The sequence below is a fragment of the Lissotriton helveticus genome, chromosome 2_1, assembly GCF_964261635.1.
Source record: "Lissotriton helveticus chromosome 2_1, aLisHel1.1, whole genome shotgun sequence".
NCBI classification, from domain to species: domain Eukaryota; kingdom Metazoa; phylum Chordata; class Amphibia; order Caudata; family Salamandridae; genus Lissotriton; species Lissotriton helveticus.
In genome coordinates, this window is record NC_136059.1 from 1,894,710,982 (window position 1) to 1,894,736,544 (window position 25,563).

The following is a 25,563-nucleotide window of genomic DNA, read 5'->3' on the forward strand; positions in this document are numbered from 1 at the left end:
AATGAACAGTAATCTGTTGGAATGCAACAGCTAATAACAAATCTATAATTTGAACATTTGCATCAACCGTAGTCCAGGAGGATGAAAGTGAGCCAAGAAAAATATCAGTAAAGGAGAAGGGGATAGAGGTATGAAATATAGTATTGATTTGGTCCCAGACTTGAGTCCAAAAAATGTGTGTGAGGGGACACAAGAAAAGCATATGAAAGAGTGTAGCGTTGGGGAGGGAGCAGGACCAACAAAGGTCCGGAACCATGGGGAATCTTTTGTGAAGGAGAGATGGCGTATAAAGGAGTCGATTATAAAGAAAGAAAAGTGTTTGTGTGAGGGAGGCAGCTCTAGAGGATTTGCGGAGCTTACTCCAGATTTTATCCCAAAGGGAAGTAGGCCAAGACGTGTCGAAATCAGATTCCCACTGCTATTCCACTTTGGATTTCGGCCTGGGTGAAAGAGGTTTGTGAAAGGAATGGTAAATGGAAGAAGCTGAGGGGTTGGAACTTAATAGGGAATGGAGTGAGGAAGTTGGGGTGGGGGAAACAACGGGAGGAGGGGAATGAGAAAGGGAATCATATACGGACATAACAGCAGTCCTGAGTAAGACGAATTTGTGAATAAAAGAGGAAGGGAGCGAGAAAGTTCGACTAAGGGCAGTAAAGGACTGGAAAGTAGACCCCTGAAAGAGTTGGGAAACCCAAATTAGACCTCGCTGCCTCCAAGTTTTCCAGAAAAAAGATTTCTGGTTAATGAGAATGCTGTTATTATACCAAATAGTGGTGTTGAGAAACTCAATAACAGAGGAGGGAGGGCCTGGAGCAGAAGCTAAGAGTATTTTCGCCGTGTATTTGTGGATTGGGGAAGAAAGGAATTGGGGTTTGCGAGAGAAGGAGAGATATTCGGCGAACGAGAAAGGAGAAAGAGAGAGACGTTCAAGTACAGCCCAAAGGGGAAGAGGCTCGGTAGGGTCTTTGAGCCAGAGGGAAGCTTGTTTCAGGAGAAAAGCTTTGTGGTATGCAGGGAAATTTGGGAAATTAACCCCACCCTCTGATTTGGGCAGACGCAAACGTAACAAAGACATACGTGGCTTCTTTCCAGACCATAAAAAGGAGGAAAGGGTTTTGTTGATCTTAGTAAAAAATTTGATAGGGATAGGTACAGGAATATTTGAAATGGTGTAGAGGACAATTGGAGTTAACATCATCTTGATAGTGTCAAGACGACCCCACCAGGAGAGATAGAGGGGGTGCCATCTGGATGTAAGATCTGATAATTTTTGGGTGCATTGATTAAGACATAGTGATACAGTATCTGAAATGGAAGAAGTAATGTGCAAACCAAGGTATTTTATATGGGCCATGTTCCATTTAAAGTTGGATGCCTCAAAATCAGGTTTGAAGGTGAATTTGGTAAGAGGGAGAATCTCACATTTATCATTATTCAGTTTATAACCAGAAAGTTGAGAATAAACGTTGACTTCGGTGAGGAAAGCAGGGATGGAAACAGACGGTTTGGAAATGAAAAGTAGAATATCATCCGCATAGGCAGCTAGTTTGACCTGCGAGTTAGAGAGCTGAAAGCCATGAATGTTTGGATTCTGACGTAATTTTGATAGGAAAGGTTCTAGGGCCAAATTAAAGAGGAAAGGTGTGAGAGGGCAACCCTGACGGACTCCTCTACCAAGGCTAAAAAATGATGAAATCAAGCCATTGGCACAAACCGCAGCTCTAGGGTTCGTATAAAGGAAGGAAATGAGGGAAATGAAATTAGGGCCAAACCCAAACCACTTCAATGCAGAGAAAAGGAAAGACCATTCCACTCTATCAAACGCTTTCTCAGCATCTAAGGCGATTGCGGCAAGGGAATCCTGAAAGCGTGATGACTTAGAAAGTACATTGAAGAGGAGTCTGGTGTTGTCAGAAATGAAACGTCCTTTGACAAATCCCGATTGTTCAAGGCCAAGAAGCTCTGGAAGAAAAGGATCCAATCTGATGGCTAAAGATTTGGCATATAATTTGTAATCGATATTGACAAGTGATATTGGCCTATAATTTTTACAATACTGAGTGTCCTTTCCCTCCTTGGGTATAATACAAATGTAAGCATCAGAAAAAGTACCTGAGGAAGCACCATGTGTTTTGAAAGAGTCGAGAAGACGGTGAATTTTGGGTAACAAAAGGGTTGCAAAGTGTTGATAAAATTCGACAGTGAAGCCATCTGGGCCAGGAGCTTTGTCTTTCTTAAGGAGGTTAAGGGCAGTATGTAATTCGCGGATGGTAATGGGAGATTCAAGGGTGGAAAGGTCAACAGGAAAGTTGGGAGGAGGTTGAATGCTTGCAAAGAAGGCATAAAGGGAGTGAGTAGAGGGTTGAGTCTCAGAAGAGTAGAGTGTAGAGTAAAAGCGAGAAAATTCTTTCAAGATATCGACATCTTTATGTTGCAAAACTGAATTAACATCAAATACAGACTCAATATTCAATTTGTTTTGCTTAACTTTCAAATAATTAGCAAGAACTTTCCCCGCCTTATTCTTCCCACCATAAAATTTTGAACTGGATTTTAATAGGTACAGTGAAGCATCTTCAGTGGATTGTTTATTATATTTCATTTTGGCATGGACTAGAGCTGTCAGACTTTCCTGAGTGTGGGAAGTGTAAAAGGAGTGTTCTAGGGATTTAATCTGTGATACCAGGTCACTGGTACGGGTTCGAGCATCCCTACGTTTCACAGAAACACGTCTGATTATGAAATCTCTGGCCGCAGCTTTATATGCGTCCCAGATGGTGTGATTGGCCAAGGAGGGGGTATCATTAATAGCAAAAAATTCGGTAGTGAAATCAGTGAAAGAGGCCGTAAATTTGGGATCAAGAAGAAGGGTGTTATTGAATCGCCACCTCTTGGGTCCGGTGGATTTGGGTAAAATATCAATGTTAATTGTGACTGGAGCATGGTCAGAGAACATTATGGGACCAATCTCAGCCTGAGTAAGGGATTGGGACAAGTGTCGGGACAAGAAAATATAGTCGATACGTGATTGGGAATGGTGCACCGGGGAGTAAAAAGTAAATTCGTTACAGGTCGGATTGCATAATCGCCAGGCATCAACAAGTTTATGTTGAGAAATGGCATGCGTAAAAAGCTTATGAGATTTATTAGGGACAAAAAAAGATTTGGAATGCCTGTCTAAAAAGGGATCCAAAGGCATATTGCAGTCGCCTGCTAAAACAAAATTGTCCTCAAGATATTCAGTGATACGAGAGGTGAACGCACTCCAAAAAATAGGATTTCCACCAGTGGGGGCATAAACATTGAGTAGGGAGAGAGGGACACCTTTGGAGGAAAGTTTGACAAATAACCATCTGCCTTCAGGGTCAGATTCGAACTGTAGAACTGAATGAGAAAAAGACTTGCGAATTAACAAAACAACACCATTTCTTTTACCATCACCAGGAGCAGAGAATACAGCCCCCACCCAACCCCATTTAAGTTTAGCAGCTTCGGCATCAGATAAATGGGTTTCTTGCAAAAAGGCTACATCTACGTTCAATTTGGCTAGGTGGGAGAGGATGTTTTGCCTCTTAATGGGTGAGTGCAAACCTTTAACGTTCCAAGAAATAATACGTATTGACATCAAAGAAAATTAAGAGGGGATAGCATAATAAAAGTAAGGAATAAAAGTAAAGCCTCGTAATCTGGAGAAAAGGAAGAAAGAAAAGAAAGAAAACAGAGAAAGAAAGAGAATAAAGGGAGTAAAAGAAGTAAGAGCACAAAAGAGACTGTAATAATGCAAAAAACCATTGAAGAGGAAGAGAATAACAATGTAGAGGAGTGATATAGTAAATAGGGAAGAACATAAGAAAGCTGGAGAAAGAAAACACCAAGAAGAACAATGCCAAGGGCTTTCATGAAGGAAAAAAACAATATGGGAAAATGAGTGAGCTGTGGGAAGAAGGTAATTGCGAACCATGAATGAGAAAAGGTAACTGAAAAGAAAAGCCATAGGAAACATATAGAAAATGTGATAAAGAAACAGCAAGAAGAAAGAAACAGAGCAAACCAAGAGGTTAGACGAAATATAGTGGCGAGAGAATATAGGAAAAGGACGCGAATAACTATAAAAGACCAAAGAGCGCTGAAAGGGAGAAGAGAGAAAAGGGAAAAGGAAGGTAAGAGCAAGCGAAATGGAACTGACACCAAAAAAGTGAAAAAGAGCAACAAGAATACGAAAAAGAAAATAAATGCATTAAATGAGAACATGTTACAGTACAATGAAGGGGAGGTACTTACAAGGAGAGTGGAGGGGGTAGACGGTCTACGTCGGGATAAAAGGGGAACAATACGGAAATAACGGGAGGGAGGTAAGACCAACCAACGAAGGGCGAGCACAGAGGGCAGCGAAAAGTCCAATCGGAGAAAACATGACGGAACGCTATGGAGAATCTGTGGAAAAAGGAGAACATCGGGATTAGAGGTTAAGAAAGACCAAAAACACAATCAAATACCGTGTTGACAAATGAAAGAACGATATCGGATAACAGGTAAGAGAAATAAATAGAGACTCGTCAGAGAGTCTAAAAACATGGAACTATAGAAACATGAGTGAGCAATGAACAAGGTGACAAGGAAAAATCAATGAGAACAGCAACAAGAGTCATGGTGGAAACGAAGAGGATGGGCTGGAGAACTCCATGCCTGTAGAACCACAAGAATTCAGAAAACTTCGGAGTCTCACAGGGTCCTCAAAAGTGGTGGTCTTGTTATTATAGGTAACTTTAAATAGGCACGGGTGGAAAAGTCCATATCTGGCTCCAATGGAACGAAGGTCAGGTCGCATATCCAGAAAGGCTTTTCGACGGGCAGCAGTGGATTTGGCGTAATCTTGAGCAAAAAATAAGGTGGAACCTGACCAGATGATACGTGGAGAGGCCTTGGCAGCTAAGAGGACCTTCAGTAAGTCTGTGTATTCAAGGAAGTACATTATCACACCCCTAGGTTTAGTGGAGGGCGAAGTAGAGGAGGGGAGTCGTCCAAGCCTGTGAGCACGCTGAATGTTGAGTGAGGTACCTTCAGGTAAGTGCAATAGCTTGGGAAGAAAGGACTGAAAGAAATCAATAGGATCATTCCCCTCGCTTCCTCCTTCAGGCCGTAAAGACGTAGGTTATTGCGCCTATTCCTGTTTTCAAGGTCTTCGACCTGTTTTTGAAGAGAAGAGATCTGAAGATCCATATGAACAACCTTTGTTGCCGTTTCCTGAAGAGACGAGACATCTTTTTCCACAGTGGAGACCCTGGCGTCCATGATTGACCAATTGTCGGTAAGCGTTTGCAGTTTGGCATTGGTATCTTCCATGTAGGGACGCAGGGCTCGTATTTCTTCGAGGAGTAATTCGATTGAGATAGAGGATGAGGAGTGCGAGGGGGAGGGTGGGTCTTTCTTCAACCTTTTTGGGGTGGTTTTGGTTGCCACCTGAGAAGAAGAGGCCTCCATGTCAGCTGTCGCAGTATCAATGGGAGGGTTTGTAGAAGCTTCCAGGTTAGCCAGCGTTGAAAATAGCTTAGAGTTCTTGACAAAATTGCGCTTGGGGGGCTTGTCGAAACGCTGCGCCATTGAAATGCTGATGAATCCGGCGTCAGGGATAGCGCAAGATAAAGCAAAACAAAATGGCCGCCCAACCTGAGGAGAGCAGCTAATTCGAACCAGTCACAACAAGTCAATACCAAAAAGTGGAAAAAAGTCACCTGTGCTGATTGAGAGTAGTTCCCATCACGAACTGAGAAAAACGGCATCAAAAAAGGTCCATGAGAGCTGGTGGAGATTCGTGCGGTGGAACGCACAGCTGCGAGAAGCACCGGCAAAAAAAAACAAAATGGCGGTCGCGACCCGGAGGAGCCGCGACTGGAGTGAAATCCGGTGAAATGTAGCAACGCCGGCGCGCTAGATGAGTAAAAACCAGCCTGGATGGTGCCCGGTTAATTCCGACAACATGTGCAGGTCTCCATGTCTCGTCAAAGGGGAGCGAACCGCCTGTTGACTCCGGTGTGGACGGAGCCGCTACCCGCTTGCTGCCATCCGCGTCGGGCGCTTAGCCACGCCCCCCCAAACTCTGGGTCTTCTTAACCCCTTTGCAGTGTGCAAATTCTGCCGCGGTGCGAGGGGGGCGGGGCTGGGCGTGGCGCTCAGGTACTCATGACAGCTCCCGGCCATCATGAGTCACAGTAGGCGAGTGCTCATGACGGTCGGGAGCAGTCGGAACTCTGCCCACTGAATAATTCTCCCGCACAGGCAGGGAATTAACCGTGCGTGGGTGGAACAGTAACGTTCGGACGGCTCCCGGCCGTCATGAGCACACGCCACGTCATGACTCATGACGGCCGGGAGCTGTCCTGAGCATGGATGTGGTTAAGAATCCCCAGGTTGTTTGAAAAAAGGACGCAAATTTGGCAAGGATACTTTTTGAGGGAATAGTTTTTGGGCCCTAAGTGCAAACGACTCCAAATAACCAAAAAAGGTTCAGCACTGGGTGCGGTGGGGGGGGAGGGGGAGCAGGGGTAGTTTACAGAAGGTAGGGAGTTAATAAACTGTTTAAGCTAAAGTTATAATACTGGCTCTCTCACCCGCATGGGGCCATATCGCAAAAGACATGTCTAGAAGCAAAAGCATAGAATCTTCTTAATGTACGCCACGCCCTGGTGCCTGGAATGTTGTAATCAACAAACACGCATATTCTCATTGAGCAGGCTCTTAGACCTTCAATTAATTGCTAAACAAAGAACCTCCTTGAAGGCCAGATTCCCAGCTCAGAAACAGTTTGAGGCCTTGAGGAGTAATATGTTGTACCCCATAAAATAGACCACTTTGATTTCAGGCAATTTTCCAAGCTTGCACAAACAAATCCCCTTCCACTCTGTCGCTCACATTTGTGCTAAATATTACAGCGCAACGGCTCAGCGTGTATGGTACAGAGTCCTGAAAGCTATTTCCTGCACTTTTGACCTGATAAAAATGTTGTGTATGTAAGGACCTTTATCCTCAGAGGCCCTGCTTTCTCAGCACTGCCTCTGTGCCTCGCGCTGTCCAAGCAATGCGCAGCTGGCCTTGCTTGACATTTCTGCTTTCTCCAAACAACTCGAAATTCTCAGCGGCTTTCTCCAGCGCAGAGCATGAAATAGTTTCCACTGCTGTGAACTGAGCTAACTGGCACTCATCTGGGTTTATGTCATGGAAACACGCCGAATTTTCTGTGGCCCTGCCTAGCTTTGAAAGCTTGAGTCGGGATATTCATAAAACCCATGTTAAATAATTCCTTTTATTCGGGTTGCTATTCGCACTTCATAAATTCTGTTTCTGAAATATTTTAAGCCCGATAAGCAAGGAGGGCTGACTTGGCGATTGGACGCGCCCGTCAAGTAGTCCTGAGGGCAGGTCATTGTTTTTCGACTCGACAGGACTCCACGGGAATCTACTATTTACAAGGGTCAAACTTTCCCCCGCCTGAGTGCTGCGTGGTGATGAAGGACCAGATTACCAAGGGGACGTGAAATCTCTTTTCCTGGGATCAAGTACCGTTTTCACGGTAAAGTGAGAGGTGATGTCGTGATCCCGCAGCTGAGGGTTTGCTGGCTTCAGTTCCAGGCTATCAATTGGCTTTGTGACTTTCACCAGGGAGCCTTGCCCTCAGGGTATCAGGTTGTCTGGCAGACAAACCCAAGATTGTTCCTCCTTCTGGCTTCGCACTGGAGGCTGCCACATCAATTTGTGTAAGAATGAAAGCTCGGCCTGCGGGTGGGCACCTCGGTGTGCCTGAGTTTTGAGGAAACCGTCAATCACCGAGATGTGTTTTTCGCTGCCGTTTGTGCTCCTTTTGGTTAAGTGTGAACACTTTTTGGCGTCCCATTTCTCATGTTAAAAAAACTCCAATACTCTTTCCCCTTCATTCTTATCCCTCAAGTGTATCAGTACACAGCAGGCAGGATTTTGCAAACGTGGACCATCTGCAATGTGCATTGATAAGAATAGACTGAAACATGAAGTGTAGTTAGGCAGAAAACTGAACCCACTGTGTGAATGCCGAACAAGCATTGGCAAGGCCAATAGTTCTGACCTTTAATTAGTGAACGTGCTTGGTAATTAATGGGCCCGTTTGTTTGTGTGTTTGGGGCTGTATGTATGGTGGGTCGATGAATGTAGGAGTATGTCAGTTGGTGAATGGGGTGATCACTAGGTGCATGGATAAATGAATGGTTAAGTGCTTGATTGAGCAGGAGTGTCTAGCATCCCATGGAACCAGTCATCGTCTGATCTAATCATACATCCATGCACTTACCCTTTGGTCAGTCCCGACTCTCATCTATTCATCCAGTCTTCTGTCCATGTATTAATTCATCCTTTTGTCCATTCATCCATCCAATGACTCATCCATTCATGTGTTCACTCATCTACCCATTGATTATGAAAATGGTATTCACATACCTACATGCGGAGATCTACACATCAGTCTCTCCTGTCTTTAATACGCCCCGATCGCCACCTGGCTGCATAGAGCTCTGCACATATTAGTATATGTTGTAGCTGTAAATGTGAGAAGGATAGAGGGGAGTGGCTGTAAAACAGGGAATACTTACTACTAAATGGGTGGGTTAAGGGAGGAGTTAGGAGACGTTTATTAAGTGGTTTACACCCACCCTGAAAAGAGTAATCCCTTCGCTATTCATAAACTTCCCTTTTGCAGTTACTACAGCCAAAGAGGAAACAAAAACAGACATACATGTTCTCCAGGTGGAATAAGTCCAGCACCAGACATGGCCATCACACAACAACAGTAGAACCTTTCCATAGGAAGTAATGGTCAAATAAATTCAATTATTCAACATTTTTAAAGATATAAATACATTTAATTTGTTGTTAAAAAAGTATCTACAAATTAAATATATATATTATATTTTAAAATATGTTAATACTCTATTTTATTTAAAAAAAACTTATGGAACACTAATTACATTACCAATATATTAATTAGTCATAATTATCACTAATTATATCACTTTTGAGAATTTTAATATGTTAGAAAATATATGTTTTATTTTTGTAGATTTCTTTTCTTAATTTGAAATTAAAATTAAGTTATTAGACGGGGAGGAGCTACGCGTTGAGCAAGATGGCTGCTTAGGACCTCGGCTCCACGTTACCTGCCCTCCGGCTCTATAATCCTGCTCATAATCCTGGCGTCGGAGCCCACCGCCTGACAAGAGAAGTGTGACGGAGCTCCCAACAGTGACTCTGGCCTCGCTACGACATCGGGGCCAGAGATACATCGCCCGACAGTTGTGGCCTGGAAGGAGGCCGAGACCAGGGGCTCGCGAGAGCCCGGTGGCTGTGGTGGAAGGGATAAACAGCGAGGATGTGAACCAGAAGTTGACGGTCCGGCCCGCCGGAGACAGACAACGGTGCGGAGATCCCTTGAGAGTGGGGTCGGTGCTGTGAACTGACGGAGGTGCCTTGTTGGTGGACCCCACCTCCTCAGGTGCAGCCCCCGGACTGCGCTGGATCCATCCTGTGCTGCAGGAGCCTGAGGCAGCTGGCGGTGAGACTGCTGCTTAGGTGGTGGGGGGTTTCGGGGCATCGGGGGTGTGCGAACAGTTCCTGGCTTTCCTCTCCCACCCCCCGCTTGTGGACATTTGGACTGGCCAGGTGGATCTGGCATATGGTGGTGCCGCAGTGTGCTCATCAAGGCTGCCGACACCGAGTTGCTCTGGAGGTGACCCCGGGGACGGGAGCGGAGGTGGTGGTTCTGCCTGTGGGGGTGTCCGGGCCGGGGGCCAACGCCGCCTCATTAGCGGTCCTGCGGCGTGGGTGCCTGAGGAGGAACGGCTGTGGCTGAGAGACTGCGCAAGAGACTTGAGGAGCGCAACCACGCCATTGACCGGCAGTCTATCCTCCTGTGGGCCTGTGTGGTGATTGTCCCGCTCCGTGGATGAAGCGGGCATTGTGAGCCATCCATACCGTTCTCCTGGGGCTTGACGGCAGTGCGGAGCGGTTCTTCTGCAGCGTGCCTCCTGGTCTGTCCTTCCATCGGGTTGCCGCCACCACCATATTGTGGTCCACCGCTGAGGCCGACTTGTGGAGTATCTGCCCAGGTCCTCCAGAGGGACGAAACAGATTCAATCCAACAAGCTGGACTGCTACACCATGCCTAAAGGCTCGCCTATAGACCCAAAAAGGGCCCAGTCGGTGGGTGGTGACTCTTCAGGACCGCCGGTAGAGCTGACGCTTCTGGACGTGATGGCAGCTATAGAAGGTGTCCAGTCATCGCTGGGACAGGAAATGGAGTCTTTAGACAATAAAATGGACACGGGCACGATCGAGGTCAACCTCATCCGGGAGGATCTTGCGAAAGCGAGCGAAAAGGTAAAATTGTTAGAAATAAAGATTGTCAGCTTGATCGACGATGTGGCGCTGCTCCAGAAGGAAGTGTGCGACCTCAAGGCCTCCCGGGCCCTGACTGACAAGAAGTTGGATGATTTTGAGGGTGGAGCCCGACGCAATAAGATACGCATCCTTGGGGTCCCGGAGAAAGCTGAGAACCCAACCCCAGACCTGTTAGTTGAGGTCATCATCCTGAACTACCTCAAGCCCAAGGGACTGGGTAACTTCTTTACAATTGAGCGGGCACACAGGGTGCCCGGGGGTCGGCCCAGGCCTGGGGCGCCACCTCACCCGATGATCGCGAGGGTCTTGAACTTCAGGGACAGAGATGTTATACTGCAGGCGGCCCGCTTGGGGGGCCCCCTCCGGTACGAGAATGCCACCCTCTCCTTCTTCACGCAACTTGTTTAGAAACAGCGTCCAAGTTTCCTAGCAGTGAAGAAGAAACTTAGGGACAAAGGCTTGAAGTATGCAATGATGTTCCTGGTGCGCTTAAGAGTGGAGGCCAAGGAGAGGGCCTGGTTCTTCGACAACCCGGAGGTGGTATCGGACTGGGTGGACAACCGTCCCCCGGCCGCGCCGGAGGGGCGCGATCTTGAGGAATGAGGCGAACAGCAGAGCAGGAATGAAGGAGGCGGATGGAACTGTGGGACTATTGTGAACTGTCAGGTAGTGGGGCTAGACCCACGGATGTTTCTTATCCTGTTCAACATAGGGACATTGTGAGGTGTGTGGGCTACTCTGAATTTTGGTGTTAATGTTTGTTGGGGAGCCGGGGGGGGGTGCGGGACATCGATTCTCCTCCTCCTTACTACCTTTAGTTAGTTCGTAGAGTTAGAGTGTGGGGCGACAGGCACACTGCCAGTTGGGGATGGGTGTAAACTACAAACAGGGGTGCAAGGAGGGGGGAGTGGGTTGGCGTTGGCAGGGCTCCGGGTGTTCAGGGTCACGCTGTTTGTGTGGTTTTTGTTTTATGTCTGCAACATCAGGAGACAGTGCAGCAAATGTGATGCTTCTATACCAGTCTAATGTCGAATAGTGGGAGGGGACCGGGTATCAAAGTGCTTAGCTGGAATATAAACAGGTTGGGCGATAAAATCAAGAGGGGGATGGTTAGTCAGTTCATCAGGCTTCACTCCCCAGACGTGGTGCTGTTGCAGGAGACACATCTTATCGGGAATCGGTGCATGGCCCTACATAGGGGGGGATCGGTGCATGGCCCTACATAGGGGGGGCTACAAGTTGGTAGCACATGCGGGGTTCACGTCTGGGTGGAGGGGGGTCGGCATTTTACTTAAAAATTATTTTCCCCTGATCATTTAAGCCACTTGGTCCGATCAGCAGGGCAGATATGTTGGCATTTCGGGCCAATAGGAGGGGAAGTCTGCTACTTTTGTTTCCATCTATGTCCCACCAGGTCTACACACCGATACATGTTGGGACTTGGGCGCTATTTTTCTAACTCTGCCTCTGGGCACCCTGGTCATGGGAGGCGATTTTAATGTGGTGCTTAACGGAGAAACGGATCGGTACCCGGCTAGACTACTGCGTCCGGCGCAGAGGTGGCTCCCTGACCACTTGGATACAACGGGGTTAGTGGATAGTTGGCGGACGTAGAATCAGAGTGGCGTGCAGAATACGCATGTGTCATCTGCACACCACAGTATGTCTTGGAAAGACTACATCTTAGTTCCGGCCGCCCAGGCATGTGCTGTTCGAGAGGTACTGCATCTGGGTAGGGGCATTTCTGACCACTCCCCGGTCTGGTTACAGCTAGAATTTGACCGGGTCACCACAGACAGGATCGCTCCCATCAGCTCTTGGCATCTAAGGGACCCCACCGTCAAGAGAGATATAGTCAAAGCCATGGACAGGTACTTCCAGGACAACCAGGGCATGGTGGATTCAGCGCAAACCTTGTGGGAGGCTTTCAAAATGGTCATCCGGGGCGAAGTCCTATCCCTGATTGTAAAGAAAAAGAGGGAGCGACAGGCCGAGCTGGAGAAAGTGGAGGAGGCAGTGATAACGTTGGAAAGGGAAATATCCCAGGCAGTAACCCAAGAAGGTCTCTACCGTTTTAGATTAAGGCAGGATGAGTTTGGTAGTTTGACTACGGAGGAGGCTAGAGTGCAGTGCGGCAAGGCCCAGAGTAGGGTATATGAAGTCAGAGATAAAGAGGGAAAGCTGAATGCTTGGCTGGAAAGGAGAGAGTGGGTGTCGCGGTTAGTGCCTTAATTGCAGGGGAGGACTTTGAAGTGATTACTGACACGCAGGCCATTGCCGACAGGTTTGCAGACTACTATAGTACGGTGTATCATTCGGAAGGAGTGTATTCGGAGGAGGATAATAAAGGGTTAATTGATTAGGGACATCCAAATGCCCAGGCTCTCCGATGACGACCGTATATATTTGGACTCCCAGCTTACTAATGACGAGGTAGCGCAGGCCATCAGGGGGTAAATTCTGGCAAGGCCCGGGCTGAATTGCATCCCTGTAGAACCCTACAAACTGAATTCTAACAAAATCGCTCCATTCCTCCGCTCTATGTTCACTGAGAGCAAGGATCGTGGGGAACTCCCGTATGATCAGCGTATTGCCAATATAGTGGTTATCCACAAGGAGGGTAAGCTCAAGGTGAGCTGTTCATCATATAGGCCCATTTCGCTTTTAGACGTGGAACCTAAGGTCCCGGCAAAGTTGCTGGCGACGAAGTTAGCCAAGGTCATCACCACCTTGGTACACCCGGACCAGTCGGGCTTTATGCCACGATGAAATACTGCCCTCAACCTGCACCGCCTTCATGGGGTCCTGGGCCGGGCCCCAACGATACAGGAACCAGCAGTGCTGGTGTCATTGGATGCTACCATTGCATTCAACAGAGTTGAATGGCCCTAGCTAGGCTTCGGCCCAGAATTTATTGACTGGGTGCGCCTTTTGTACTCTGCCCTTCTGGCCCGGGTAGTGGTAAACAACCGCAAGTCCCCCGATTTCCTCCTGAGCAGAGGAACCAGACAGGGATTCCCCCTGTCCCCACTCCTTTTCACTTTGGCCCTGGAGCCATTGGTGGCATGGGTCCAGCAGGACCGTTCCATACGCGGGATGAGATGGACTCTCGAGTGGGAGGATAAAATCTTACTCTATGTGGATGACATCTTGCTTTATCTCACTAACCTGAGATGGTCCTGGAGCTGTTTTTTGGACGTACTGGCTATTTTTGGGAGGTACTCAGGCTTCGCTATCAAATGGTCCAAGTCGGTTCTTTTCATCCTCAGGGGAGACCCACCGTCGCCCCCATTTCTTGCCCTATACAAATTGCCCAATCGGGCTTTAGGTACCTCGGTATCTATATCACCCTGGACCCCAGGGCCCACTTCACTAAAACCTGTCCCCTCCTCTGGCACGATTTAGGGGAGATGTGGCGCACTGGAAGGCGCCCCCACTCTCCCTTTTGGGTAGAGCAGTACTCTTTAAAATGTTGGGCTTGTTCCGGTTTTTATATGCTCTACAGAATGCCATGGACCCAGTTCCTGCGTCATATATTAAGGAAATAGAGTCCCTCCAGAGGCAGTAGCTCTGGAAAGGTAAACCCCGCATAGCGTATTCTAAGCTTACCCTTCCCTGGTACGACGGGGGCATAGGGCTGCCAGATCTCAAGAAATATTATTGGGCCTCTCAATTAGCGGCAGTGAACCACGGGATATATGGGGCCACTAATGACCCCGGCTACGCTATGGATCATTGGCAGATGCCAGGGGGAGACTATATCAGAGCACTGTATGCTGGACCCCGCAGATTTCACCTCACAGGACCCACGGCACTTGCCGTTCAGGTGTGGCATGAGGCCAACAGGCACCTTAATTGGGAAGGGAGGCTTACACTCGCCACCCCATTATGGAGCTCGGAAAAGTTGGGAAGTCTGTGGAAGTCGAAGGGCTTTGACAGATGGGATCTAATTGGTATCACATGCATAAAGGATATTTGGGGGGACGGTACAATTCTGTTGTTCGACTCCCTTAAGCTACAGTATCACCTGAGTAATGGTGAATATTTCCGGTATCTTCAGGTACGGCATGCACTGCTTACACATATCCCCAGGGACACAACACTCCCTGACGCCTCTCCACTAGAAGACAGAGTGTTAGATGGCCATCTTCCCGAGAAAACAATTTCTTCATTATATAAAAAGCTCATAAACAATATGGAAGACCCATTAGAACTCCTTAGAAGGCAGTGGCAGGAGGATGGGTTGGAACTGGATGACGAGGACTGTCAGGAGCGGTGTCATCCCCGCGGGTTGTGGCAATTCTGATGAGGCATAGATTGTGGCAGCTAAAGATCTTGCATAGGTCGTATGTCAGAGGGCTCCGATTGGTCCACATGGGCCGCTCAGAGAGAGGGGAATGCAGGAGGGGATGCGGGGAACTTGGGACATTTACACATATTCTGTGGCATTGTACGAGGGGGCAGGGGTTTTGCGGGAGGGTCCACAGCACGATGTGTGTGGTCCTGGCCATGGAATTGCGTCTGGAAGCCCGTAGTTGTATTCTGAATATTTGGGAGCCAACCAACCTTAACGCATACAAAAAGCAATGGTTAACGTTGGCACTCATGATAGCGAAGGGCAATGTGGCCCAATTGTGGGGAGCCAGTCACCGCCTCGGGTGGAGAAATGGAGGGAGGACTTGGACTGGTGTATGTTTAGGGAAAGATCAGTATATTCCACCAGAGGTTGTCCTGGGGAAGTGAGGCAAGATCTGGGAGGCCTGGAATAAATATAAGGGGGACATTTGTACCCCCCCAACGGGTCCCGAAGAGGCCGAGGAGCACACGTCCCCTTGATCCGCCAACTGAGATAGCTGCAATATATTTTGTAGGTATGGAATGTCATCAATTGATCTGTATTATTTTGTACTGTGTCACCTGATGTTTTCTTTGTTGATTTTGTCTAATAAAAAGAAATAAAAAAAATAGGTTAATAATAGTGTAACATGTTATATTATTCAATATTTCAAATAAATATATCCAATATATGTATCCTGATTCTGGTCACATAGCTGGGTGTAACTGACAATTGGGCTTTGTGTATTACTCCCAGACAGCCACACACAATAGGGAGTTTTTGTGTGCCTGGATGGGTCATCACCGGCAGGATGGTGGGAGTAGCTTGGTACCCACTTTCAGCTGAATAGGCTGGGTCCTTTTTCCACACAAAGGACTGCATACCACTTATAATTAGTCTGAAGCCAGGGAAGGGGAGGCAGGTTGCCTGGGGACTCCAAAGGGAGACCTCGAAAAGCTTCTCTCCCATTTCAACGGCATAGCTGGGTAAAATACTGGACCTCAGACACCACCCATCAGTACACTTCTGGACCTGTGGATACTCTATCAGGAAGAGGGATTTATTGGCGTAGAACCCCTGCTTCACGTGTGTGCTTCTGAGTCCCTGAACCTCTTAAAACTATTGAAAGGGGTTTATAATAAAAAAAAGCACTGTACATAATAAAAAAATTGTCAACAAATAGAAACAGGGAGCCTGACACAAAAATAAAATAAATTGTGTAAGCACACACACTCCTCCTAAAGATAAGTAAAATTCAAGGATTAATGGAGTTAATTAATTTATCCAGAGTGTAAACAAGTTGTAATTGTTAAAAAGAGGATTTAACTTTGAACCTTCCTTAGTAAGCGCAATATGTAGGCCCTCCACCAATGTACATTTAGGCCTTCTAGAAATAGGATACAAGGGGTTCTCAAATACATGACAATTAAAATCCCCTGCTTAAATTCCCCTCTATATCAATAGCAGAATTCATGATACTAAAATGGGTTGAATCCCCCGCCCATGATTTTGTAGTATAGAAATTGATTACCATAAATGATTTAGATCCCTGAATGGTTACTTTCACCCCTTGTAATAATGTGAGCCCCAAGCAAAATCCATAATTTTCTCACACAAGTCCACAGAAACTAAGGTGATCTAGCCCCCTTTAGCCCACCCAACCTCTACGCCCACTGCTGCCACTAAGAACGTTTTATATCCTTCCAAAAATAAGTTATTTGACTCTTCCCATGTTTCCTGCAGGCAAATTACCTGGTATTGTCCTACAAATGCGACCCACTTTGGATCGTTGAACTTAGAAGACAATCCTGCAAAGTTACATGATAGCACTAGCAGGCGAAACTGCTTGGGACTGTTAGTCAAGACAATGGGAGGGGTAACAGCAGGGTCTACAACAGGCTGGGTGGGCGCACCAAATCTTGCAAGTGAGGAGTGGGGAATTTGATCACAAGAATCTCGGTTGAAAAGTGGGTCAAATCTATTCTCAGTCGTCCGGGTCAGGGTAATTGCAAGACATATGGGGTCCTAACCCAAATAGCTTCTGCTGGGAGATCACTCTTCCTTGTGATCTTGAGAATCAGTTCAGGCTTATAAAAAAGCCAAGAGAAAGGGTCTGTATGCTAGTTGTTTTGGTCAATCTCCGGGAGCCTGTAGTAGCCAAGAGAAAAGACACAATGGTGTTTTTTTAAAGTTAATTATCACATAGTCCCTAGCCCATCTCTTCTCGTCATGCCCTATCCAGCTCACTCTTCATACCATATTAACACAGTTATAGATCTTCACTCCCAAGTTCAAGTTGTTATTTATCCAATAGACCATCTTATCATAAGATCATCAAAAATTCCTGAAGGAAGGTGGCACATTCCCTAAGACCAATACAAATGGTGTAGCTTTTGGCGGTATGCTAATACCTGACCCTGTAATAGGTTTGATGAAATGCCCACTGTGGTGGGTCCAGAGCCCATAAGAGTAAATTGGGTGGGAACAGAAACACAAAGGCCTAGGGTGAACAAAGCTGGTGCACTGAAGTGTGTGTTGGGGGAGAGGATCAGTCTGCCACCACTTGCCTGCCACAATACAGAGGGGACTGAATGGCACGTGTTCGAAACACCCTCATTTTGCGCACTGGACTCAACAGGCAGATCCTCCACCATTCATGTGTTCAGTCAGCTGAACCAGTTTTTCTTCCATAAGTGCTAACCTTGCAAAAATTGGGGCCAACATGACTTTAATGGCATCCACAAGCCCTTTAATTTAAGCTTCAGGCAGGGTATGCTCAAGAGGTGGGAAAGAACCAGAGCTCTCTATTTGTGTGACCATGTTTATGTGACAAAATCCTCTTTTTGAAGCCACAGCCATTTTCCACCATTTCTTAACGGGGCTACACTCGTTATGTGCAGGCTCATAAGTCCAGTCCAAATGAGAGCCTACCTTCTTGGACACGCTAGTAAGTACAGGGGCAGCAAACAGGAAATCCTCCATCAGGCACTCCACCTCTGACTTGTGTGTAACTCAGGGGTAAGTTCTGCCGGTCGGAGAAAGGAACAACCCGGTAAAGGCAAAGGTCCATCCCTGTCAAGGATGAGCATCGTTCAGCCAACTCTATTTCCTTAGATACTACTCCCACTGCACGAGCCAGAAAACTGCAAATAGTAGAAGTCTGAGAGGCAACATGCAGTGACATGGGCCTTGCCGTGGGCGCCTTTCTTTGCCCCATGCTCTTTCTGCCTGACTCAAAAGGTAGGTAAACGTCCGCTAGCTGATCCTTTTACGTGCCAGTATAATAGCCTGTACTTACCCCACAAGGGTCCCCCTGCATACCAGACAGCAAATGGCCCACTTGCAGCCCATTCCAAAGGGGCGGCCCAGCCTGCCTTTGCAGGCGTCCCCTCTATATATGCCCTTGATACACTAAAAATGTAAGCAAGCAGCCTCCCTGCCTCACGGGATTCAGGCCTCTTAAGTCCTGTGCTGTATCATGCAGTCTCAATGTGTCTCTTACTCTTAGAGAAATTGTCCTCAATGCACCGACAGCTTACAACAGTGGCACTGGAAAAATGCTGCAAATCCTAGCTATACTGTCAGAGGCATTCAATCGTCTGGCTTCAACTCCACTCCAGGTTTGCTATATATGCCTTTAGCAGCAGAATGGGCCCAACACGTTTCGCTCCCCTTGCATCAAGGGCTCACTGTCAATGCTCTGTCCCAAGCAACCTCCATCCCACTGGGAGTTTTGGCTTCTCCTCCTCTGCCTTGCTATGAATGGGTGGAATAATTTGCTAGGCTTTTGGCCCCTCTTGAACCGAATAAAGCTACTGCAGGAACTTGTTGCAGATACAGAGCACAAATGCCAGACCGCGAAGACAGCGACCACTCTTTACGCCAGACTCTCCAAACAACTCCTTCTCAGAGTCCAGACCATCCAGAATGCAGCTGCAAGACTCATACTCGACCTTCCACGCCACACCCACATCAGTTTGCACCTCAGGTAAGTGCACTGGCTCCACATTCACAATCGCAGCCATTTCAATCTTCTCACGCAGAAATACAAAGCTCTACACAACACAGGACCAGAATGTAGAAAGCTGGCTCTGTATATGCTATACCAAAGTGAGTTATACTGTGTACAGAGTACAGTGGAACCCCAAAAGTAGGCAGAGGTAAAAGTAGATAGCACCTTACTCTCTATTTGTGGTAGTATGGTCGAGCAGTAAGGCTTTATCAGAGGGTAGTGTTAAGCATTTGTTGTACACACTCAATCAGCAAATGATACCACACACTCAAAGACTGAACTAAACTTCAGACCAATTGGTTTTGTATAAAAATATTATTTTAGTTATTTTCTAGAACCAAGCAAGCCTGGCATAGGTAAGTAATAAATACTTTACAGTAGTAATGCACTTTGTAAATAGTTTGGATTGCAATTGTATATGCACTTTGATTTAATTACAGTAGAGCTACTAGTAATTCAATGCTTTTTAAATACTGTACATAGACTTTGTATTCGTTTTTTTGTAGAATGTCAATTAGATTACTTTATAGCTTACTTTTGTTACACAGTGCAGTGTACATGGATACTGCACTGGGACATTTCCTGTAAACAGGTAAGTAAAAGCGTTTTTGATATTTAGTTACAGTTTTAAAGGGTTTCATAGATTTTCCAACTGCACACTTAGAAAGTTTTCACAGAAAAACAGTCATTGTTATCCTACGGAGGAAAATAGAGTTATCGGTTCAAAGGTAAGTATTTGGTTGTGGGAGTTGGTATTCTGGGGTTAGACTCAAGGGCCCCCCAGGGTTAAGGATGCACTCTTCTTATGCCCTCAGCGGCACTAGGGTGGCCAGGTGCAGAGTGTTGAGGCCCAATGTTATCCAATGGGGGATAGGGGGACTCTCGTTGGTGGCTGCTGACGAGCAGGCCACTGGGTTGAGGGAGCAAAGCTTCTGGACTTAAGCTCAGGGCAAATGGAGGTTCAAGCCAGCACAAAAGGTGCACCCACAGCGGCACTGGGGCGGATGGGTACAGAGTGCTGTTTTGACGTCGGGCCCTCTGCAGTTTTCAATGGAGATTCTATGGTTTGCAAACACACTACAGGCTCTGGGATGAAGGTCTTCTGGGTGCGAACACCACTTGTAGAGGTAAGTTGGGATGCTGGGGTTCATTAGGCACCATTAGTTGAGCCACCCCGGGCCGTGGGGAGTCAGGTGCAGGGGTGCCTTTTAGGGTCAGATCTTCTTACCAGCTCCTAGTCGCGGTTAGAGGGACCTTCTGGATTTAGGCTGCAGGCGTCTGCTGGAAGCTTAAGGCAGGTCAGGGATCACTGGATCTCAGATATGGATAACCAGGGAGACCTCCTTGTGGTGTTGGGGCACTCAAACTCAGGCCATGGGTGTTGAGTGCAGAATGGTACTGACTCGCGGATCTTGCCAGAGCTGGAGTCTGTGGGGTGAACAAATCCGGTGTTCACTGGAGACAAAGTCTTTGGTTTGGAAGGCAGGGTGGGTCCTTGGGGTTCTTGAGGTTGCTGGCTGTAGGACACACCAGAGTTTCACTTCTGCAAGTTCGAGGTGGGGACAGGCCAGTATGGCTGGGGCCAAGTCAGAAGGCGTCCTCCTCCTGTTAGCTGTGGTACGGCTGTATGGTCCTTCTTCTTCTTTTCTTCTTGTAGTTTCTTGTCTGAGGAAGCAAGGTTCAGGGAAGTCCCTAAATACTAGATTTAGAGGTGTAACAGGTAGGTAAAAGGTTGGGACCAATGGGTCCCTTCCCTGGGGTGGGTAGACCCCTATTATGCCACCCTCCAGTGGAGGGGGGCATATGCCTCACCCTGGTTGGCTGGGCTCCCCATCTGCAAGATGGCAGGGACTGAGAACTTTGTTTCATCTCACCTCTCGCACCTGAGGGGTGGAGTTGGTAGAGGTGGGCACACCTTTCTTCCTCACTTGTGTTTCCCGCCGGTTCTCCCGCCCAAAATCAGAACCAATGGGGAACAGTTGCTGAAGGCAGCAAGTGGCCGGGGGAAGTTCACAAAGGCGGTAAGACTTTGAAGCTTTCCCTTTGTGGACCCTGCCCATCCTGAGGGCGGAGGCTTAGTACCTTGTCTCAGGATGTCCATTGTTTCAGGCCCCCGAGAGCAGCAGGCTCTCGACCCAGGGGTCCAGAAACATGTCTGGTGGTGGGAGCTGAAAGCAGCCACTCAGCCTGGACACTAGTGGTAGTTCGCTTTTCAGGAAGCATCTCTAAGAGGCCCTCTGTGTGCATTTTGTATTAAATCCCACACTGGCATCAGTGTGGGTATAATGTGCTGAGAAGATTAATACCAAACTTCTCAGTTTTCAGTGTAGCCATTATGGTGCTGTGGAGTTTGTAATGACAAGCTCCCAGCAGCATATACTCTTAATGGCAGCACTGCACTTACAATGCCTAAGAATGGACACCACTGGTATAGTGCACACAGCTAGAGGGGTGACTATGCAAGGGTAGTGGGTTGTAGGCTTTGCACCCAGGGATGTGTGCCATGTCAACTCATCACTTTGTTCTGCACCAAGACACGCAGCATGCAAAGGCAGTGTGTGCGTTTAAAGGTACAGGGCCTCTAAGGGTGGCACAATAAGTGCTGCAGCCCTGAGATACCTTCCCTGGTCACAGTGCCCTGGGTACCTGTGGTACCATTATCAGGGGCTGACCTGTAGCCAGATGTGCCAATTGTGTTTTGATTTCAATGCAGTTTTAGGGAAAAAACATAGACCCTGGGTACCTGATCAGCAGGAGCCCAGGGTGCACTCAGTCAAAGTACATCAGCAGTTTGGCAAAAAGTGGGGCAACCATGATGAAAGACGGTACTTTATCATACAGAATACCTGAGGAGCCACATGCACTTTCACCAACCTACCAGATACTCGCCAAATCCGCAAAAACAAACCTGGAGGCCGCTTATTCTCTTATCTTCCACCCAAGACATGGAACGCCCTCCTTCAGCACATCAGTGCCCCCTCCTCACTTCTTGAGTTTTGTTAGAAGCTGAAAACCTGGCACTTCATATAAGCACCTTGGGACCACACACCTAAACACCTTTCACAAGGCACTGGATACCCTCTCATGTGATTAGTGCGCCGTACAGATCAACATAACGTAACATAACATCACAAACTGCCAGCATTTTAAAATATTTTCTTGGGCTATGCAGAAGTCTCTGCGTGCTAATCTATTTTATGTGCTAATAATAAGGGTAAGTTAAATCTGGTGGAAATGTACTTGCTGGAGAGATCTGTGTTTTTCTAAATTATAGTTGTGACTCATCATAAAGTAGCTTAGAGGGTTAATGTGCCTGCTGCAAAGCACAATATAGTTCATGCAGATTACAGATTTGTATTTTGTGTACATAGCTTGATGGGTTGCTGCTTTTGTCATAATGATTATTTTGTGACTTGTAGTTCATAAGTTGCAATCTGCCTACCACAGTGTGTTAGGGATAGACATCATGAGCACATTCACACTACAAGACACAGGTTTATAACTTTATTGTTCTCTAAAGGTTTAATTATTCTAAGATTAATAAAAGAGTTACTTTGGCTAGCAATTAAGTCTCATTTATATAGACAACGGAAATACTGTGTTACATTTTAAATCCTGACTTTGTGTTTCTCCAGTTCAAGCACTTTTAAAATATAATGTTTACCAGTGTGGAAGATGTGACACCTACACCTTGTAGCCTTCATTGTTTATCTTAACATTTCCTGCACCTTGACTTACATACTTGTGGGATTCATTCCCTATGTATAATATATGTGTGTGTGTGTGTGTGTGTGATATAAAATGTTTTGGCATTCTACATTAAGATGTCAAGTGCTATAAAAGAAATGTAAAAAAAATTGCAAGTGCAATTGAAATCATTATTTGTTTAATTACTCATACAGACTTTCTTACAGTGCACACATATTTCTTACATACAGGTGTTGAACAAAGTAAAAAACCTTCCTCTAAATCATAATTTCTGTTTAAGTACTTGTGAAGTAATACTAAGCTGACTGCCTTTGTTTCCCACAATTGCATTTGGCATCCAGGTGTTAGGCTCCAGATAGCTCTCAGTCAGGATGAGACTGGAGTGCTGATGGGCATAAAAGTGAGTTCTTTGTGTTGAATTCAGCTGAAAGTGAAAATAAGAACCCATAAGCAACCTCACCCCCTGCAAGTTGCTGCTCTGAATGAAAAGCTGACAACATGAGAGCACTGATGGATATCCCAATGTCAACAAATTACCCCAGGACAAATTTAACATATTCCACTTGGGCAGGCTCGGAACATGGATCTCGCTCAGTATTAGCTGCTGCATCTGGAATAGGGCTGGATTGCTCTCATTTCTTGCGCTGACCTGGCCTTAATAACTACTTATGTAATTTCCATACCTGATGGCAGCAGAAAGATTTGGTGGTATACCTCTTCCGAGGTAAGTTGGTACACCTCGTTCCCTCCTATGCCCTTCTTGGTCTTCAGAAGTACCATCGGTGTGCCAAAATACCATCACAGAGCAAGACAAGCTAAGGGTTGGACTTTTTTTCTAGGACGTCTTTCCCCCCCCTCATTGGCAGTGTAACACTTAAAGGGTATATATTCCTGGAAGGGGTAAAGGGAAGGCCACTTTTACAAGGAACATGATCCCATGTAAATTCATTTTGACCAACATACACATATGCTCTTCTAGCAGTGCGTCTCTACTAGAAACCCTTGATGAGAGTTTGGTATGGTAGGTCTGTACTCCCATTTTTACAACTCGAAGGTTTGCTCCACCATTTGCAAAATGGGCCAGCATTATGTACCTTTAGGTGCGCCGTGCTTCATCAAGGGCCTGAAAAAATATGGCATTAACCACACCATGAGGGAACTCCACTGGGTGTCCACTGCCAGCCTGGACGTTTTCAAAGCCAGCTGAATTGTCTACAAAGTAATCATGATTGGCACTCCTGCCTGTCTGCCTGACAATTTCACCACTTCTTGTGGGTCTTGGCACACTTACAGCCAGTATACCAGCAACCTGGAGATGAATAGGTGCAAGAAAGGAAAAACAAGGTAACATGGCTTCTCTATCATTGCACCCTGTCCCTAGACCAACATCCCCTAATCAAGCAAGCCCACCCCAACTCTGCTTCAATTTAGAAAAGAGCTTAAGTCACACTTCTTTAAAGAACACTGCAAACCAATGCAGGAACTGTCTTCTTTTGTTCTCAGAGAACATCTTCCCCTCCAATTACTCATTGACCTCAGCTTTGGCTTTCACCCCCTAAAGTGCACTGCTGCTTTTCAGCTATGAGTGCCCTTTTCAGAACCCACATAGAAAGATACAAACACACATGTAGGTGCGGTACATGAACAGAAAGAGGATGCGTGATGAAGCTTTCCAAAGGAAATGTGGGCAGTGGAGCATTTTAGATCCATCCATGCACAATAAGTTAAATGACCCAAACTCAAGAGCATTTTCTACAACTAGGCCTAAGGGTGATAGTGTGTGAGAACAACTACCTTCTGAAGTATTTGGTGGCTATGCCGTTTTTCGTATTTAGAGATACACAATAGCCACTTGCTATCAATGGGGTGGTGGCATAGGGAAATGAATTTAGATCAGGATTCAAGACCGAGAATGATCTAAAGCAACACATTGGCATTCTGTATATCAGAACGTAACATAATTTGCAAGCTGCTGGAACAGTCTGTTAGTTTTATGGTTTGTAGGGCACGTTTTTTTGGACAACACTCAGTATTGCCAGAGTGCCTACTGTAACACAATTTTGAAATTATTGTTTATTGGGGAAATGTTATGGAGTTAATAATGGTGTGAACCCTAAATATCGACCCCAGAATATCGATTGACACAATATCAAGGGCAAAGTATAGAAAAAATAACGATAAATGAATAAGTCTAGATTTCTATATCTAACTCCACATATATGTACCTACAAGGTAAATATCCTCAAGGTACGTAGATGTGGAGTAAGGAGTAGTGAATCTGTACTTCCCTATAGGCACTTACCTTTCGATATGTTGTCCCTTGATTCTCTGTCTTCAATACTCTTGTACCATGATATTTTGAGGGCTGATATTCAGTAGTATAATCAATAATAATTGGTGTGCTTGATGTAAGAAAGAATGTCTGTGACAGTCTGTGCAGCTGCGCCATCAGTGACATTTTGAATTTGTTGCTGAAGGTTCCACACCAGGGCACAGGGTGGGAACTGTGCCTTATCTATAAATGCTTTTAGTGAGAGTCCCCAAAATATTTAGGCAACAGAATGGTACCTTACCTACAGGAGCATATCTGTACATTTAGAGTAGGGCAATCTTGGTACTGCCTTGTTTGCGAAAGAGGGAAGCATTTTTCAGTACAAGATCAAGTCATTGCAAAGTCCTTTCGGCTACACCCTCAGCCATCCTATTCACTGATGCCTTTCAATAACATCCTGAAGAAACAGCTGTTCTAACTAGGCAGCCAAATATACCCTTGTTTTAGATTGAATGAGTTTTATACAGGCAGTTCGCCAGTCAGGGGAGGCTAAAAGAGTTTATAAAGTTTAAAGGTCTAGCACCGTTATTTCTTTCCCTAATATCAGCAAACTTTATTTTGGGGACTGGTGAAGAAGGTGGATTAGTGATGACCGTGTTTAGGTAAATGTTTTGCTAATTAAACACTTTGCTTACAATCTATGGTTCTATTCCATATCTATCCAGTGCTTAATTTGTGCAGAGTCTGAGAGCTTTTCTTAGGAGGTTGCTTTCCGGCACTGCCTAGTCTCGATTCCAGTCGCGGTTCGCACAGGTA